Source organism: Phycodurus eques, chromosome 4 (genome assembly GCF_024500275.1).
Source record: "Phycodurus eques isolate BA_2022a chromosome 4, UOR_Pequ_1.1, whole genome shotgun sequence".
In the NCBI taxonomy this organism is placed as follows: Eukaryota; Metazoa; Chordata; class Actinopteri; order Syngnathiformes; family Syngnathidae; genus Phycodurus; species Phycodurus eques.
Genome location: NC_084528.1, coordinates 26,392,360 through 26,412,244, shown reverse-complemented (window position 1 = coordinate 26,412,244; position 19,885 = coordinate 26,392,360). Strand labels below are relative to the sequence as shown.

General features: G+C 40.5%; 1 protein-coding gene across 5 annotated transcripts in view; it reads left to right on the top strand.

Annotated features, from left to right (window-relative positions):
• The window catches only part of galnt1 (UDP-N-acetyl-alpha-D-galactosamine:polypeptide N-acetylgalactosaminyltransferase 1), a 55,135-nt gene that overhangs the window by 1,930 nt on the left and 33,320 nt on the right, over positions 1–19,885 (top strand). Inside the window, exon 1 of one of the 5 annotated variants that reach the window (XM_061674875.1) lies at positions 18,573–18,673. The exons of the other annotated variants lie outside the window; for them this stretch is intronic. The gene's annotated coding sequence lies outside the window, so the exon portion shown is untranslated. Of the gene's footprint in view, positions 1–18,572; positions 18,674–19,885 lie in introns of those variants that run through there. 5 annotated transcript variants of the gene reach the window in all.

Genomic DNA, 19,885 nt, shown 5'->3' with positions numbered 1-19,885 from the left:
AAATGATCCAATTTCACTTAATTGATCTGAAAAGTAGTCTCATTTGATTACATCTTTGTTCATCTATGCCAGCAACGTATAGTGACAGGCAAAAGAATACATGTTTTTTCCATTAGATGGCACAAGGTACAATAAACCTGTGTAGCCACTTGTTGCCATTCATACAACAGAATCAGTCATGGTTTCATGCGAGTATATCAGCTCTGTGTTCAATTAAATAAGCTCACGTTACACTGAAGAAGTTAATTTGTGAGTCAATTGAGACATGATCAACATTATTTCAGTATTCATACTTTGGTAGTCATATTTTTTTTGGGTGGTGAGCTGTGAGATTTTTCTAAAGTAAAATGGGTGCCTTGTATCAAGAAAGTTTGGGAAATATTTTCCTAAATGATTTATATAGAATGTTTTGCCAAAGTCTAGAATGAGAGCATATTAGCCATATATAGTGCATTAAACCACATCCCATAATTGTACGTGTCACTGTTGTTTTAGCTCACACACACACACACAAACACACACACACACACACACACACACACAATGTTGAATAGTTTGCGGCGCCTCCTATTTCTCCATAGACACCTGATAATAGTCGGATTCATAGGATATAATGGTACCTTTGAGGTCAAAGACAACCTGTTCCGTGATGTTGGTTGACCTCCGATTTGGTCTGCACAGGCAATGTCTTGACTAACACTGACCATTTGGAACTGTTATACAAGTGTAAAAATAAGCTAAACACTATATATTGAAAGGTAAAAACTATCTACAGTGGTACTTGGAACTTTGAGTTCCCTACTACGGTTTTTGGGAGTTATGAGCTGTTGCTTTGGTCAGTGCCCAAATTGTCCAACATTTAGAGCCATTTAAATATTAAAGCTCCTCTGTATGTTGTTGTTTATATTAATGGCCTATTGTGTAATGTTATTAGCCTGCCAGATACACATTTTAAAGCATACAAATGCATCCAAGATGTTTTACTAACCTTGTTTGTGAAAAGAGAGCGTCTTTTTCTCTTGTCTGTCAGTTAGTGGAGTGAAAAGTAATATCAATGTGTAAATCTGAGTCAACTTTTGTTTGTCATCCATGGCAATTTTGGTGAATTTATTGTTGCTACGAGCTTGTCAGGAACAATAGCTCCATTCTGGCACATGTCTCCGGAGGGAGTCAGCAGCATTCCCGGCACTCTGTGTGCCAGCGAGGCTTGCCTTAGGATTGGGTTTCCACAGCCACCTGGAGCTAGCATGCACAGGAATGCCATTGTTCCCAACTTTGGGACTGTAGCGGGATCACAGCTACTTGCACACACACACACACACACAAACAGACAAATTCAAGTACACACGCTTTGTTGCTACTGTTTATAAGCTTCAGCCTTGTTGAGGGTAAATAAAAGAAAGTAACAAGTGGCTAGAAATGAAACTTAAGCTGTTCGCTGTTTGATTCATTGTATGCAGTAAATTTGTGTTTACATTTATCAAGAAATGAAAGTCAAAAACAGTCCCACATTTATTAGTATTTCAATAGTTTTATTACATTTTTAGTGTATCGGTTAGCTAAACAGATTTGTTATTCCCTTGTTCTCAGCGGAGTTGAACTGGACTTATTTTTAGACATTTTGGTGAGTAAGCCACCTATGAATCAGTCTTGGAAAGCACCAGCAGAAAATATATATGAAAATATGATTCCTGCCAATTTCTTAGCGGGCCACTTCACTCCATTGTTGACAGACAATGTGTTTATCTCCTTGTTTGTGACATCATTAATTTGTGTGTGTGGCCGCTGCTGATAGGTGGGTTGGGCGTTGGGGGGTGCTCGGCACCACTCATGGGAAGTGGGGTAGGCAGAATAAGAATCACTGAGTATGCTTCTCCACTTGCATAGTGTGTTAACATTCTGCCAGTGCAGAATGAGGTAAAAATGTTTGCGACCTTGTTGCAACCTTGCTTGAAGATTAACGAGCAACATTAATCACTTTTATTTGTTTGTTTAGATGATTGGAAAGTGTGTGTCCAGAGCAAACTGAAGCAGATGATGTGATTAATACTGTCAATGTTATCATTGTTGGATCAGGAGTTCCACATTTGTCACTTTGTAATTAAAAAGGGGAATGGGAAGTTAGACATTATTACGCCTTTGGAACGTTTACACACAGTTCTCTAGCAAAAGAAGCGCTATGACATACCTATCAAATGAACACAATAGGGGTACACATATACAGTTGTACTTGATTTAACAGACTTCAGATTTAATGGGCAAAAATAGTGCCCAGTTGGAACTCAAAATAACCCCTCCCATGCACTAGCGAGGTCAGTTTGGATACACTTTCAAACTTTTAAAACATTTCAATGCTTTTTTGAAATATATATTTATTTACAATAATTTTTAACTGTATTGGAGTTTTTAGTGCTTCAATTTAATGGACAATTGGATTTAACAGATGACCCCTCCCCCTATTTGTCTGTAAAATCAAGGTTCAATTGTATAGTATATTTAAGCATCAAAACGTTGACCCAAACCACATAATTTAATCAAACCAAAGTACGCTAGCTTAATGCTCACATGTGAAACACCTTGGAATTTAACGGACATTAGTTGTAGATGTTACGGTGACTATAAGCCTTCAAACACCTGCTACTTTAACAGTAATGGAGGAAACAGTCAACCATGTAAATACAGTGTGTGTGTTTGTGTGTGTGTATATGTGTATGTGTGTGTGTATATATATATATATATATATATATATATACATACACACATATATACTTTCAAAAAGGTTGGTTAATATTACATCACTCCCTCTTGTGTGATATTGTTTGACTGTTTGCTTTTTTAACCATTAAACAATACCTAATAAACAACAATAATCAGTTTATAAATAGTGTGGGGAAACATTTTTTTTCAATAAATGTTAATAGAAAATAAATTATCAGATTATTTGATTAATCGATGGACTAATCGATAGAATAATTTATTCTAAAAGTATTCCATAGGCCTAGATAGGGTTCATTGTTGGGTCATCGAGGTAAGGAGGTTCAGTCATAAACACTTTTTAACTGCCATGTCCGGTTTTTTTTTTAAATGAGCTGTGAGAAGAGAACTGTGTTTGGATCCATGGGATTGCTCTGATGTTCTTGTAATTATGTACTAAAAAAAAAAAAAAGCAACCCTTAGCAGGGGTGTCAAACTCATTTGTGTTCGGGGCCACATTGTAGTTATGGTTTCTCTCAGAGGGTCGTTAATATTTTGAAATCATATAAATATTGAATCAACTCCTTATTACATAGACAACAAATTGATAGATTAATAGTTTGGAAATCGAAATTCAACTTTATAACTATTGTTTAAGTTACTGTATTGTAAAAAGAGGTTTGGTAACAAAAACATGGTTGGAAATATTTATTCCATATAACAATAAAAAAAAATTATACAGATTTTAGCGAGAATCATGGCAGTTCAAGCACATGATTTGCTTACGTGGGCCACATATGATGTGGCGGGCCAGATCTGGACCCCGGGCCTTGAGTTTGACACCTGTGCCTTATTATGATTACTAATTGGTAATATATCAACGGCGCCCGGCATGGATCCTTTATTATACCAATTCGGTGCATAGAAAAAATAATAGTCATCAGTGAATTGTAGTCGTGTCGTGACACTGGATGTTGCAGGCTCTTTAGCTAGATCAGATAGTAGGACCATAAGGGCTGAAGGAAACAGAAGGATGAGGGGGAGAGAGATAGCCATCAACAGCTTTGTGGTTTTTTTCCCCTCTTGAGTTTGGTCAGTGTGTGTTGTTGTGTGCGTGTATGTTTGTATCTGTTTGTGTGTGTTTGTTTTTGTGTGTGTACGTGTGTCGTCGTGTGTGTGTGTGTGTGTGTGTGGGAGTGGGGTGGTGGGGGGGGGGGGGGGTGCTGTGGTCATCCTCTGAGTCACGTCAGGGATAAGAGTTGCGTAGAAGTGGGTCAGCCAGTGCCACCAGGGAACATTTCCAACTCCCTCTTTGGCTTGAGCCCACTAAAGGCCAATGTAAACATTTACATCCTAGTTATTTATGCGCATAGACTGCTCACCACTACATGGTGTTTTATGTGTGTGTGTTGTGTTGTGTATGTGCTGGGATGCGTCGGTTCTTTCCTCATTGATTTACATTTGTGCTTAAATGTATTTTGAGACTTCACAGGAGGTGTTACAGAAAGCAACATTCTAAAGACATTGACGAACACAAGGTAAAGTTATGGTGCAATATATTTGGACTGTGTCAAGAGTGTCTCAGGAGGATGGACATAGTGTTTCTGCTTGCTAAATGATAAGGGAATTGGTTTCTGCTTCAAGTTTTATTGAGTTGCAGCCTCAATTTTTCAAATCTGATCCTGTCTCATTTAGTTTGCCTTCATGTTGCTATGTAAGATTGGAGTGACTTCATATGAATAAGGCAATCAGTAGATATGAAGACAAGCAGAGTATGACGTCCATAGACCAGACCGAGACGCTCTGTCTGACCCAGCCGTCCTCCCACCGAGCGGCCGGTTGCCGGTCCGCAGCCCAGTGGTTGGGGGGGACCCCCAGCCATAGACCACCCTTGACTGCAGGGTTTTCTGTTTCACTGCATCTGAAACAAATAGAAGCTACTTCTATTTACACATGTTTGTCTAGTCTGTATCTACAGCTTGGCCTTCAGTCAGTCTTCAGCTTGGTTAGGCGAATGGCTCAAAGTGCCCCTCTGTTTTTTTATTCGCAGTCACTTCCTCCTCGCTGTTGACTCTTTGGCCACTTTCTGTGAAAAGCTTTGACTCAAGCTGTATCAGATGAATGACAAGTAAATTTTTTCTCTTTGTGACTTCATACAGAGGAATACTCTCCTCACAGAGGATGACGCTGCAGGCAGCACATGGAACATTTAAAGAGTGTGAACTAACGTGGACTTCAGCTGTCTCACGAGGTCACACCCAGTAACCCTTTCCAGTTGCTTCCAGTTTCCTGCTTTGTGACAGTGTGTGGCGTTCAAGCGCATCTGTATGTTGCTCCCGAGATAGAAGCTGACAGGAAAATGGCAGAGTTTCCATAGCGACAGCCTTGCTCCTTTCCCATCCCCCCTTTTTACCCACCATTGTAGTATGTCGAATACATGCACTTTCTGCTGACTCTGGGACAAACTGCTGTGTGACGCACACTTTCACACAGATGTCTCCTTTTACTCTGAATGGTTGTATGCGCATTTTAATAGCACACATTGACACTGAGGTCACAATTTATTTTAATGGTTATTGGACATACCCTTTTATAACGTGTTTTTGCCTAAACTGTCCACATGCACTGAAGAAGTTGTGGTTCGGGTAGATTTAGTTGGAACTTATGGTGTTTAAGGCAAATATTCTTTTTCTCAGCAGACCAATCGTGAGTGAAGTTTAGAATGAAAGTACTCCATTGCAACATGGGCCAAAGAGTATCTTTTTTTTTAAAAATGTGACATTGAGGTTTGATAAAATTGCTCCCCACTCAATACAACAGCTATACTCATAAATTAACTTTGGTAACACCAGATGTTAATAGGACTATAACACAATAGGATCATTTATTACATGGGATTTAAAAAAAAACAAAAAAAAAAAAAACAAAACAGGGAACCATGTCTGCTAAATAATTGGAATGGAATTACTGTTGTACGATTTCTTGGCGGCTGTGACATATCGTTCCATTTTCAGACCAAAAATTATTTTGTGGCGAATTAATGCACGTTTTACTTTTTTTTTTTTTTAATTCCATGTCCAACTTCAAGCGTTTTCTGAACAAGCAGAACGTTGTAAGTTCTCAATTCTTCTCGTATCTTTTTCCGAATCGTCTTGCACAATTCAACATATTCAATTTTGTTGATAATGCTGCCCCTTTTCTTCATTTTACGTCGCTTTTTCATTAAGTCGAGTGTAGCTTTAGATATTCTGCATGTTGTCGTCTTTCTAGTTGATGGTGCTACTTTGTGTGCAGTTTCTGGCTTCGAGTGCTTTCTTTTCATTGGGAGGCGTTCCCAAATGGCTCTTTGAGTAGAAAAGGTTGCCGACCCCTGATTTATACTTACATTAGTATATTGATGTGGTGTATCTTTTAAGAAACAAGTGACTCATAATACAACCGAAGCGCTCACATAAATTCATTGCAGCTTGCCTCAGAATAGTGATTAATGGCCTCACCTCGTTACACACTGTAAATAACCAGACTTTTTTGCATTGTACAACCTGTCAAACAAAGTATTGTTTTAAAATAAGAGTGTATATAAATGACATGCTATAAATGTCAACAGTGAAAGTGATGTCACTATTAAAAAACGTAACAAAGTTTTAATAGCAAACTTACACACATAGAATTGTAAGGGTTGGCCAACGGCCGAAGAGTGGACCAAATTCAAACCAAAAGTTGTACAAGGGTGTGATACACAACAGAACTACTCATTCATCCATCCATCCATTTTCTACCGCTTATCTGAGGTCGGGTCGCGGGGTCAGTAGCTTTAGCAGGGACGCCCAGACTTCCCTCCCCCCAGCCACTTTATCCGGCTCTTCCGGGGGGATCCCGAGGCGTTCCCAGGCCAGCCGAGAGACGTAGTCTCTCCACCGTGTTCTGGGTCGTCCCCGGGGTCTCCTTCCGGTAGGACGTGCCCAGAACACCTCACTAGGGAGGCGTCTGGGAGGCATCCGAATCAGATGCCCCAGCCACCTCATCTGGCCCCTCTCAATGCGGAGGAGCAGCGGCTCTACTTTGAGATCCTCCCGGATGACCAAGATTCTCACCCTATCTCTAAGGGAGAGGCCGGATACCCTGCGGAGGAAACTCATTTCAGCCGCTTTCATCCGGGATGTCGTTCTTTCGGTCACGACCCACAGCTCGTAACAATAGGTGAGGGTAGGAACGACCGGTAAATTGAGAGCTTCGCTTTTCGGCTTAGCTCCTTCTTTACCACAACGTACCGATACAAAGTCCGCATCACTGCAGACGCTGCACCAATCCGTCTGTCGATCTCCTGTTCCATTCTTCCCTCACTTGTGAACAAAACCCCAAGATACTTGAATGCCTCCACTTGGGGCAAGATCTCATCCCTGACCTGGAGAGGGCAGAAGTACTCAAAGGAAGAAGATGAAAAACGGTCGTCACGAAAACTAAAACATGACTACAGAAAGCACACGTGAAACATTATACTAATGGATAACAAATAAACTACGATGACAAAGGGTCATCGCAAAAACTGAACATGCGAAGAGCAAAACAAACGGCGATGGACTGAGCCTCAGTGGAAAGAAGGTACGAAAGCGAGCGAGACAATTATCGACACAAGCTAGAAACGTAAAATACAAAATATCACAGAAGTACAAAGAAAAGTTCTTCTGGAAGGCATAATTTAAAGAAAACACAAAATAATAGGAGTACTTAAAGTGACCTCCGTTTTCAATGACATGTTTGGTATATATGATCTCTTTCAACTTGAATAACATAAGATACAACTTTCGATAATCACTTCACTTCCAGATTTATATATTTTTACAAAACGTAATTTCAAAATAGGCTGCCATTGTTTTTTCGTCGCAGTGCATTCTGGGTTGTAACGTCAAATGGGGATGTACCCGACGCCCGGAGTAGTTTTTAGCAGTTGCCACAGTAGCAGCCCCTGGCAGCGATGAACGTTGTTCAGCCATTTCAGTTCGAGCCAGAGTGCGATCAGGAAAATGAGGAGAGAGAGGAAGAAACAAGAAATGAGGATGAAGATGACAGGTGGGAAGAAACTCTAGCTGGTCATTTTTAGTGGTGTGCTGCTTGTCAATGCTTACTGAGAAAGAGAGTATTGGCGTGCTGCTTGCCAATGCCTACTGAGAAAGAGAGTTATCTGTTCAGTTTAATTTCTTCCGCTGCCAACGGTACTTGTTAAATTTGCCCGATGTTATAAATGGATTCAGTAATAACAGAGTAAAGTTATATGCAGACCAATTTTGCTATTTTTCAATGCTAACCCGCTGTAGTACGACAACAGACAGTCAATTGACAGGGAACATTTCTGAGACATGAAGACATTGACAAAAACAGTCACTGAGCAATAAAGGGTTGCTAGTTATCTGGTAATGCCAGTACAAATTATTAATTTTTTTTTGACAATTGTGCATATAGATGTCCTCTAGCACTTACAGCAGTTTGAATGACTAATATAGCAATAGTCCGGTGCAACGACCATTGTGCAAAGGGCGCAGAGACTTCAAGGAATGGGGCAGATGCTACTCTGGCATGAGTGGCCAGTATTGGTCAACAACAGATATGCAAATAGTGCAGTTATGCGAGACTACTACAGTGAGAGTAATATATAATTGGCCTGATAGAAATGTGACAATAAACTCAAGACAAAAAAATTGGCAGCGTGTTGCAATGGAATTGTAGGTTAGCTGTTTAAGAAGAAGAAGAAGAATCGCCTTTATTGTCATGAACATGCATGCATGCACACGGAATTTGTTCTCTGCATTTGACCCATCATAGTGACCACATACACATGTTAGTGGAACACACTGGAGCAGGGGGCAGCTGAAGCGCCCGGGGAGTATTTCGGGGTATCAGTGTCTTGCTCAAGGACACCATAGCCGTGAGTCCAGGGGATGCCAAAGTTGATTGCAAGAGGGAAGAAGCTGTTGGAATGTCTGCTAGTTCTAGTTTGCATTGATCGGTAGCGCCTGCCTGAGGGAAGGAGCTGGAAGAGCCGGTGACCGGGGTGTGGCTGGTCCGAGAGGATTTTGCATGCTCTTGTCTTAGTTCTGGCAGCGTGCAAGTACTCAAGGGTGGGTAGAGGGGTACCGACAATCTTTTCAGCAGTTTTGATTGTCCGTTGCAGTTGGAGTTTGTCCTTGTTTGTAGCAGCACCAAACCAGACTGTGATGGAAGAACAGAGGACTGATTCGATGACCGCAGTGTAGAACTGTTTTGGGAAAGCTATGAATGCTTACCTCCTTTTTTGCATTCCACCCTGATTGGAAATTGCATCCCAAAGCGGTGCAGTATGGCATTTTTAACTCTTTTCGCTGATGATAAATTGTTCGCAAGAGGCTAGCTTAGTTCCGCAGAGAGTAATTTTACAACAACCATTCTACGTCATCATTCCCAGAATTCTTTGCGCACGGTAAACATGGCGGCGACAGTGTCTCAAATTATGGTCTAAACAAAATCTTTTTTTTAACTTATAGGAATAATTTATAAATATATACCACTGTATTTCAGTAGTAGAGGTCAGTAGTTGTAAAATTAAATGTATTTGTCATTTCAATTGGAGTTTACTTTAATACAAAAATAAACCTTTATTCCTGGAGTTAAATCCTGCAGTAACGAAGCGAAGTGACAAGCAAGACTGCAAGAAAAACTACGTTCCAGCATCTTCCTTCCACTGGAGCTGCAAAAAAATATAGCCAATCAGGCTGATTGCATACAGGTGCAACTGGTTGATTGCAGGCAGGTGTGTCGAGAGGACTCCGCTCACCAATTAACCAGGCCAGACTGGGCAGAGAGAAAACACATTACCGACAGGCCAAAACACAGAACGTGACAAGAATAAAGCTAGACGTTTCTAGATGGTCCTCTCTGAGACTTGGGCGACAGGAGCTTTAGGACATGAAGCAAGGAAACAAAAGGCCTGAATCTCAAGACAGATGGGCCTCATTCACAAACAGAGCGCAGGCACAAATTTGTGCTGCGATTGTACGTACGAACGTTTGATGCTCAAATCTGTGATCATCAGTATGTTCTTACTCAAATTTTTTTTTTTTTTTTTTTTTACAAATTTACATATATAGAACCTCCTCAGACCACGCGTACACACAAATAATGATCAGCTTTTGAAAAAACACCACTCATCATTTACTCAAGATGCTAAGATGCATTTTGAAACTAAATTAATTTACAAAAACCGTAACGATGATTGAACCCAGGATTTTGCTAAAGTGTTGACTAAATTTCCAACTGTCAAATGGACATTTTTCTGCCACTCATATATTTACATCTCATCTTCAATTTATTTTTGTCTTCACTTGTTCATTGCACAATATTAATCATTTCAATCAAATAGGAGCAAATAAATCATTACCTGTACCGTAATTTCTCATGTATAGTGCGCACCGATGTATTTATAATACGCACCCCCAAAGTTGAACTCAAAATTCTGGAAAACCCTTCTACCTATGCACTCCATCTATCCATTTTCTGAGCCGCTTCTCCTCACTCGGGTCGCGGGCGTGCTGGAGCCTATCCCAGCTATCATCGGGCAGGAGGCGGGGTACACCCTGAACTGGTTGCCAGCCAATCGCAGGGCACACATAAACAAACAACCATTCGCACTCACATTCACACCTACGGGCAATTTAGATTTAGAGTTGTCAATTAACCTAGCATGCATGTTTTTGGGATGTGGGAGGAAATCGGAGTGCCGGGAGAAAACCCACGCAGGCACGGGGAGAACATGCAAACTCCACACATGCGGGGCTGGGGATTGAACCCTGGTCCTCAGAACTGTGAGGCAGATGCTCTAACCAGTCGTTCACCGTGCCGCCTACCTATGTACTGTGTAATGCAATTATACAATGCATGATTTTGCTTCTACCCATATGATCATATGGGTAGAATCATATCTGTATTTTATTAGCTTTTCAAATAATTATTCTGAAGTTAAGCACTTTATTTGAACACGTAATACTTTATTTTTATTTACTTGCTTTCATTTTGATATTCACATAACTATAAAGAAATTAATGATGGTTGTTGTTCAGTCATCAGTTGTATTTATAAAAAAAAAAAAAAAAAAAACTACTTCCCAAATTGTGACAAGGTATGTAAATTTATTACCACAACTGCACATATATGCAGTCATATGTATCCCTGTCATATTGGAATAAAAGTATAGCCTACACCTTTTTCATAACCTTTAGGTGGCGGTGGCATATTAGAATGAAAGTGTACACTTTTCTCATAACGTCTAGGTGGCGGTGGCATATTGGAATGAACATGTACAGCTTTTTCATAACCTCTACATGGCGGCATACATTTATAAAATGTGAAAGTCTTTTTTTCCATTTTCCCATATAACTATGTATAATGCGGACTATTGACTTTTGACAATTTTTTGGGGGGTAAAATGCGCATTATACACGAGAAATTACGGTAAGTGATGGATGAATGTCATCACGTTCACCCTCGTGCCGTTCACATATGCTAGAGATGGCTGAGTTTCCTATAGCAGCCAGTCAGTCATCCTGTGGAGTCAGGTGGTCCTTGTCCTCTTTCTTCTTTTTTTCTCTGGTCGGATATATTTTTCTTTGTATCCACCTATCAAATATATCAAGCCACTTTTTCTTTATCTGAGCCACGGTGCGCACCTCAAGTGACACTGTATTTACAGAGTCTGTGAATAAGGCCCAGGTATCTTTTTATTTATTGTCATTGACTCTCCAGTGGAAACACTTCGAAAAAGTTGAGTTTTTCTTCTTTTCCTCCACCTCTAACAGGGCAATCTCAATTTCTGCTGTTGCAAAATTTCTATTTTGAATTTTTGGGGCTATCTCTCGCAACTGCAAACCTCATCGCTGATCTCATTTTGAGCATCACACGGAAAGAAATAGGGGCGTGGTTAATGCTGTTTGCAAAATGTGGGCACAAGCCCATCAATTACAATGATTTTTTATTCATTAACATAAGCAAGGTGGTGAGAAGAAAATTGGGTGGTGCGCACCTGTCATGAATCGACTGATTTCATACTTTTTTTTACATTTTAATGTATTTATTAGTCATTGAAGGCCAATGTATGAAGGATCATAGGTAAACATTGTTGAGTTTTACTTATGTTTTGAATTGTGATGTGTGCTCATCGTTCCCTCATTCATGTTTCAATCTTTGGATGTTAGCTTTGTAGCTAAGATCTTGGATCTTAGGGTTAGCGCCTACGGCAAGCGGAACAAGGTATCTTCTTTGTACTACTAGTTTTTACGGTGTTTGATGATTGCACGTGGTGTACCAATCTGCAAATAAAGTGAAGCACCCATCTGAAAAGATCTTGCCTGTTGATTGAGTTGAGGGGCAGCTACAGTTTGTTTTTGAATCAACGTGGCTGTTAAGGGGCAGCCATAGAGCAGAGCTCCAGCTTGGTAGCTTGTGAAGGCAGGGCCTTGGTCAAGGGCAATGGCAGGAGTGCCGCTTGAGGCTGAATTGAAACTCACTCGTCAGTAGCAGCGGGAGTACGTCTTGCAGTGTGGTGACACTTAACAAACACTGAGGCGCTGTGCTGCTTATCAGCACAGAAGCTAAATCTCAAAAAGCAGACAGAGTATTTATTGAGATTTAGCTCTCAACTCTCACTTTCAACCTGAAAGAGAATCCTGTTTGTAGCTGGGTGACAGCTTTAAAACGGTCTACTCACTTTCACCTTCGTTCCATATTTCCTCTGTCTCATTACTAAAAGACTCTCACTCAGTTTCCAAAGTTGACATTAATGTCCAGTAGAATGAAAAAGGCGCATTTATAAAGTAGATTCAATGTCATAAAAAGACAGGCAATCTGAGCTGAGTTTATTATTAGAAATTCATTGTTTTTGTCTTTGGACATTTTTACGGTACGTATACACTACATAGGCGACACGTTGGACGACTGGTTAGAGCGTCTGCCTCACAGTTCTGAGGACCTTGGTTCAATCCCCGGCCCCGCCTGTGTGGAGTTTGCATGTTCCCTCCGTGCCTGCGTGGGTTTTCTCCAGGCACTCCGGTTTCCGCCCACGTCCCAAAAACATGCATGCTAGGTTAATTGAAGTCTCTAAATTGCCCCGAGGTGTGAATGTGAGTGTGAATGGTTGTTTGTTTATGTTTGATTGTTTGATTGGCTGGCAAACAGTGTACCCCGCCTCCTGCCCGATGATAGCTGGGATAGGCTCCAGCACTCCTGCGACCCTTGTGAGGATAAGCGGCTCAGAAAATGGATGGATGGATGGATATACACTACATATACATCCATCCATCCATCCATCCATTTTCCATACCGCTTCTCCTCACTTTCATAAATCATTGGAGAATGCCTGCTGCGATACAGTGTCACCTTCAAAGCCAGAACCTTTGCTGCTTTTTCAACATTTTTGTTTAGTGAGGTCATAGAGAAAAAAAACCTGTATAGAAATGTGCTTTTATAAAACTACAATATTTGACCTCATACAACTAAAACCCTTTTTAATTAGATGTGCAAGGGGCAAGTATGTTCCCTCTCCCAGGCTGATTCTAATTAGGCTTTGTAAACCCAAACAAATACTTTCCATTGTGTAACTAGTCTCCTGCAAGGTGCACTTCTAAGGCTGTTTAGATCCTCGTGTCTTTTTTGTATCTTTAATCGGTTCCATTTACCCTAAACTTTTAAACAGTGTAATTCAGCAGGATTCTCACGTAGAGGAAATCAAGAAGGGGAAGGATGAGGGCAAAAGAAAGACCCCCGCTGGGGCAGCTGTGTCCACTAAGGCCAGACTTTCCTTGTCCAATATTCAGCTTTCTCTTATCTGCAAGCAGGCAGCTTCCCTGAGTGTGAGACTATGGACTCTTTGAGTGGAGCAGTTGTCCCAGTCACACTGATAGCTGTATCAACTGTTACTCCATGCTGATGGTTTACTGAGCAGCAGCAGCATTGTCATCGTGTGCGCGCACGTGTATGCATGTGTGTGTACGGAGTCCCCAAACTCTGCAGTTTCAGATGTGGTCAGTGCTTTGTCATAGCAACCGAACAGTGTTTGGTGTATTTTTGTGTGCAACAGCCCATAGGAGGACATCCTGATAAACGAGTAGAAAGGTTTGTGCACTTCATAGAAGAGGCATATGCATTCATTCAGGGAAGACATATTTCATGTCATCATATCTTATGCATAAATATTATGTCTGGCAATGGGAGGCAGCATGGTTACGTAGCCTAAACTGTCTGCATTGATGGTCGCTTACACTGCTGGGCCAGTTCAAGTGATCTGATCTATGAGACTGTACTGTAAAAAAAAGACACTCAATAGGTTATTAGTGGCTGCAAAATGCACAATCAATCATGGCCCAAAGATCTAAATATACGCTTGCAACTTCCCTTTCACAGCAGCACAACTCCAATACTCAATTTAAGCAGTTCCGTCATGAGGTCGATATCACCCCAACACACACTACTTAACCACTGATAAGCTTTAAAATGTGGCGTCTAAATGTTGCATTAACCAAACTCATACTAATTCAATGACAGCAAGTGAGATCCTGTATGAAGCATTGGCAAGACTTTCTATGCTCTGCATTTGAAGTTAATATTACACAACCCTGCAGTGACTCAGCACCCTCAACCAGCCGTTATCATGAAATGGGATCACAAATCAGATTGGCTTAACTCAGGATATAGTGGTATTTTTTGAGTGGAACGTTCCATAGGGCTGAAAGATATATCATTGTTGTATTGATATCTCAGTTCAGTTTTCTTTTGAAAGGGGACAATGCAATTTCATAAAACACATGAAGTACACATGGTTAAAAAAGCCAGAATTAGCCAGAAGGCTAGTTTTCATCTGTAGTCCCCTGGCCATGATGTAAAAAAGCAGTAGAATACATCTACAAGACAATATAATACAGGATACATAATCAAACTATACTATTAAGAGAGAATAAAACCATAATTTTTTTTATCAAAACAAAAAAACAACATAACATACTTGTCTTTTAGGGTTGGCAGCTATAGGTGTTAACTAGCCACATTTTCATTTTTTTTTGTGAAGGCCTTGTATGTTGTAAGCAGTTTAACCTCCTCACGTACTGAGTTCCACTCACCAGCGCTCCTCACTGACCAGGCTGACTTACTGAAAGTGCTCCTGCGCAGAGGAATGAGACAGTCACCTCTGACAGAGCCTCGAGTGACACGCTCAGAGCTGTTTCTATATCTAGATATGAACATTCAAGATATTAATATAGGGAGAGGTTGTGGTTGTGACACTTTACCTGCACTGACGTCTCAAAAACAAAAGAAAAAAAAACAACTCATACCGCTGATGGAAGGTTTTAGCATTTTTTAAACCGTGACTTTTTAAAACTGGCCCATGTCTACTATCGTAGATATAGTTTACAAATGCAGTAAGCCTCCGCTATTTGCAGGGATAGTGACGGCTGAATAGCGAACAGTCAGATCTAATTGATGCATTCCATTGAAATGTTTATAAATGCCCCTCGTTTATAGTTTAAACTGTACATACACCACAAGCTCTGATCCGAAACACTTCAATATAATTTTAAATTCATATCACAATATTTGATTTCTAAAACATGCAGCGAAGACCTGTCATAGCTTCCACTAACAACCCAGGCTAATGTTAGCTCTAGAGGTGTAACAATTGCTGGATTAATCGACGACTAATCTGTGATCAAATTAATTGACAACTGTTTTGCTAAACATTTTTGATAATCGATTAATCGTTTCGAGACCTTGTTTAACTTCACTCAATCAGGGCCAAAGACGTGTTAACGCATCTTTTTAGAATCCAAACGTTTAGTGCCAAAGACATGTTTTCACATCTTTTACGTTTTTTTGATGGGTAGGCGTGCGGTAGATTATAATGCTGCTCTACTGTTACTACTGCCTATTAGATGCCATAAAATGGCGGCATCTAATCTTCCCCTCATTTCAAGGTAGTTCCTTGGCACCAAGATGCCAGAGGATGGCGCCAAAGCAATATTTGTACATACATGGCTTTACCCTGAGCACAAAAACGCGAATATGCGAAGTCGCAAAAAGTGAAACGCGAATACGCGTTAAGTTTGAACCTCTGAAGTCAAATGCTCCTGAGGTTCACGCAGTTTGGTTAGGTTTTGGTTATATAATTAAACACATCATCTGGTCATCTGAGTCCATTTGTTCCAGCAGGCACTGTTCCACGATTGGCATTGTTGTTGCTTTGTTACTTGTTCCGGAGAGTAAAAACGGCTACCGAAATTGGCCATAAAATGCAGAGGAAACTCCACCCTGTGTTGTCCAAGCCAACACCAGTGTAGCGACACCCCCCAACTTGGAGGAGAACTGTAGCACATTTTCAAAACATCGTGCGTGGGTTGTACTCTAGCATCAAAGCAAACTGCGCACGGGATAGCCGCAGTGAAGTCAACGCGGTCGCCGCCCGTGCAAGTATAAAGAAGCCTTTACTCTGTGTCGTTGTTTTTCTCAAAAACAAGTCCACCTGTTCCGAATAAGGACCAGTCTTGACAAGGATTGGTACCCGAAGAAGAACATGAGGACAGACATTTCACAAACAACCTTGAAAAATATTTTGTTTCTTCAGTTCTACTGTGAAGACTTTGAAAATCATTAACTTTATTTTTTTCCCCTCCTGGTTTTGAAGTGTGTTTGCTTTCATGCTACGGTACATTTGAATCAATTGCAGTAAAAATGAAATACATCTGTTAATGGACAAAATTACCTCTAGTGTTGCCTTAGATTTAGTACACTGTACAAAGGAAGAGGTTAAAATAGTTGTTTATCTGACTTTCCTGCCAGCTCACGGAACAGCGACTAGAACATATGTTCTGCTGTTCTGCGTCACACTTTCGTCTCGGGGAATATTTCCAGCCTGACTGTTATCTCGCATTGCTTCATGGGCTCTGATACTGATTACAAAAAAAGGAAACCGAAATCTTTATCCCTTCTGCTTCTTCTCTCACAAGCTGTCTGCAGACAAGCACGGCTTGCTTTGCACATTTTAACGGGATGTCAAACAAGTTCATCATCAAGTTACTGGAGGGATTCACTGTGATGGGTGATGTAACATGCTCATGGCAACATTTGTCATTTTAAGCAGCGAGCATATTGTATGATGCAGCCACATACTGAAGCCAACACTAAAAATTGGAATGATAGGAACCAACTATTTTGTTTTCATCAGGTCTGTGTTGAAGATGTTTTGCAGACTTGGATCTTTTATTTTATTATGCATGTACAGTTTAAAAGTTTTTGTTATGGACCAGATGGAAAACCTTTGGGACAAAGGAAAAGTTGAAGTTTATTAATGTTACTGCAGTTTATGCAGCTAAAAATATCTTCCATTGCACTGAATTGCATGAAATGCTGCTTTGAATCACGAGGAAGTCTGTCCTGCATTGTAAATGTTGCCGGGAGCGTTGAGCACACAGCTTGGGCCATTGGAAACTCTTGATCCTACTAACACAACATGAACAGCATAGGCGGTATGGTAACATAAATAAATTATGAGTGAGCATTATCGTCGGCACTGACACTAGAGATGTCCAGGTTAGTCCATCAATATTATAGGCTGCTAAAATCAGTAAACTAGAGTCTTTGTGGTAATAACGGCTATTATATTCGTACAATATGTTGTTGATAAAAATGAGCTAAATACTGGAGTGCACTGTTAAAAAATATAAAAGTGAGACATGAATCTCTTATCGCTGATGCGCTGTCACAATGACTTACCATTGCATCTTGGCCCTAATGTGGATGGATATGATTTGAGTTTATGGATCTTTGATGTTCTGTGTTCTTCTGTATACCACAGACTGGTAGAGAGTGAACAAAGAGCGCCTCTGCTGGTGGCAATCACATGTATGCCATCTTGCCTCAATTGCTGCACTACAGAATTAATAAAAAATAAGTTCCACACAATCAGCATAGTTTTCAGTTTTCTGGTTAAGTACTTTATTTGAACATGTAATACTTTATTTACTTGCTCTTATTTTGAAATTCATAACCTTACTTTTATTAAGTAAATAAGAAAACACACAGTTGTGCTCATATGTTTGATTACCCAGGCAGAATTAGTAAGATGGGTACAATTCTTTAAAGAAAATATGAAGGGCTAGGCAAAACACTTAATTTTATTTTAATGGGATTCAAATTAAACTGTCAAGCATTTCAGAAAAGCATTATCATTAAACAAAACATAACAATAAAGAAATTAATGATGGTTGTTTTTCAGTCATATTTACAATAATAATAATAATAATAATAATTAATTTCACAAATTCTGCCAGGGTATGTAAACTTATGACCACAACTGTACATACAGGATATGCAGTCATACGTACCCCTGTCATATTGGAATGAAAGTGTAGGCTACACCTTTTTCATAACCTCTAGATGGCGGCATACATTTATAAAATGTGAAAGCTTTTTCATTTTGCCCTTATACCTATGTATAATGTGCACTGTTGACTTTTGACAATTGTTTTGGGGGAAAAAATTTGCATTATACACGAGAAATTACGGTACCTATCCCAACCAAGTTTGTGCATTTCATCCAGAACAGTTAGGCATACAAAAACAAAGTATTCCCTCATTTGACAGGGGCTAAAGAGAGACACGGAAAGATTGGAATTGGGCCAAATCTATTCAGTGCAAGAAGTCAGAGCACAGAGTCAGTAGTGGTCTAGTGGCCTGCTGCTCTTTGTCCTGTATTTTCTCCCCAATGTAAACAGGAAGCAGTTATCTTTCTCTCGGTAACATTTTCCCAATGCTTGTCATTTTAGGTCTCTCTTGGTCACTGTTTGTTCCTCTTCCTACCCTCGCCTCCCTCTGTGAGGACATACAATATGTCCAGAAAGTGACGGCTCCCCTCGTGCCTGACACATGGCCCCTTCATAGAAGCACAAGCCCTTTTCAACCAGAAAAAGTGAGACAAAGTGCCGCGTCGAAGAAGGGTGGACCGTCTCCTTCTTACCCATGTTTTCTTCACTCTATTCCTAGAATTCCTGTTTTTTCTCTCTGAGCTGCCCCTAGAACATTGTCAGAACTTTTCTTTTTGTTTCTAAAAACAAAATGGAAGGGTTGATTTTAATGCATGGCCATGGCTGGTTGGTATGAGCCATTTGTCAGTCACCGCTTGACTGTATAGCTCGACCCCTATTGACTCATCAGTAAGATTGTCTTGAAGTTCCACACTTTGATTGACCTTGAATGGGGCTATTAAGCTTCAGGAGCCCACCTGTAGCTTAAGAGGCATTGTAGAAAAAGAAGAAGAATCACCTTTATTGTCATGAACATGCATGCATGCACACGAAATCTGTTCTCTGCATTTTACCCATCACAGTGAACACACACACTTGTTAGTGGAACACACTGGAGCAGGGTGCAGCTGAAGCGCCCAGGGAGCATTTCGGGGTCTAGAACCTAGGTCCGCCACAGTGGCAGGTGATGATCTTAACCAGTGGGCCACGGCTGTACTGTCATAAACATACAATATCCCGTCAGCCGTAAACTGATGATTAGATTTTCTTTTATGTAGGCATGTCTGCCAGGACAGAGTTTGTTAGCCTGCCTCAGTCACTGGCCTTTTGGCTTTAATATATTACGTCGACGCTGAATGAATAGAAAGGGGTCTGTGTGGGAGAAGAATTTGTGTTCTTTTGGTGTACAGGGCTCTGATGGAAGGATGAAGCCACACAAACACACCCTCATCCTTTGATTTTCAGAAAGTCACAACGGGACGAAGAGAAATGAATGTCTTATAGTGATGGGGGCATTTTACCTGGATAAGGCAGTTCTGTTGCTGTCAGTGGCATAAAACTGTGTAGCTTTACTGTGTCAATGCACCATGGCATCAGCTGCACATCTACTAACATTCTGCACACAACCTGTGAGTTTTTCTGTGGAGTATTTTTCAGGTTAGATTGGATAAACATCACAGAAATATCCCCCCACCCCACTCCCAAATCCCAGATGCTTCGGCCTGCTTGGCAGCCAGCTTGAGCCAGATGGGCTGCTTAGGTTTCATTACACTGGTGGAAACCCTCTGCTCTGTCAATATGTTTTTGCATTAATGTCATATCATATTAACAGACTTTATGTGCCAAACCGCTAGGTGTAACTCTCTTTGTAGTTATTT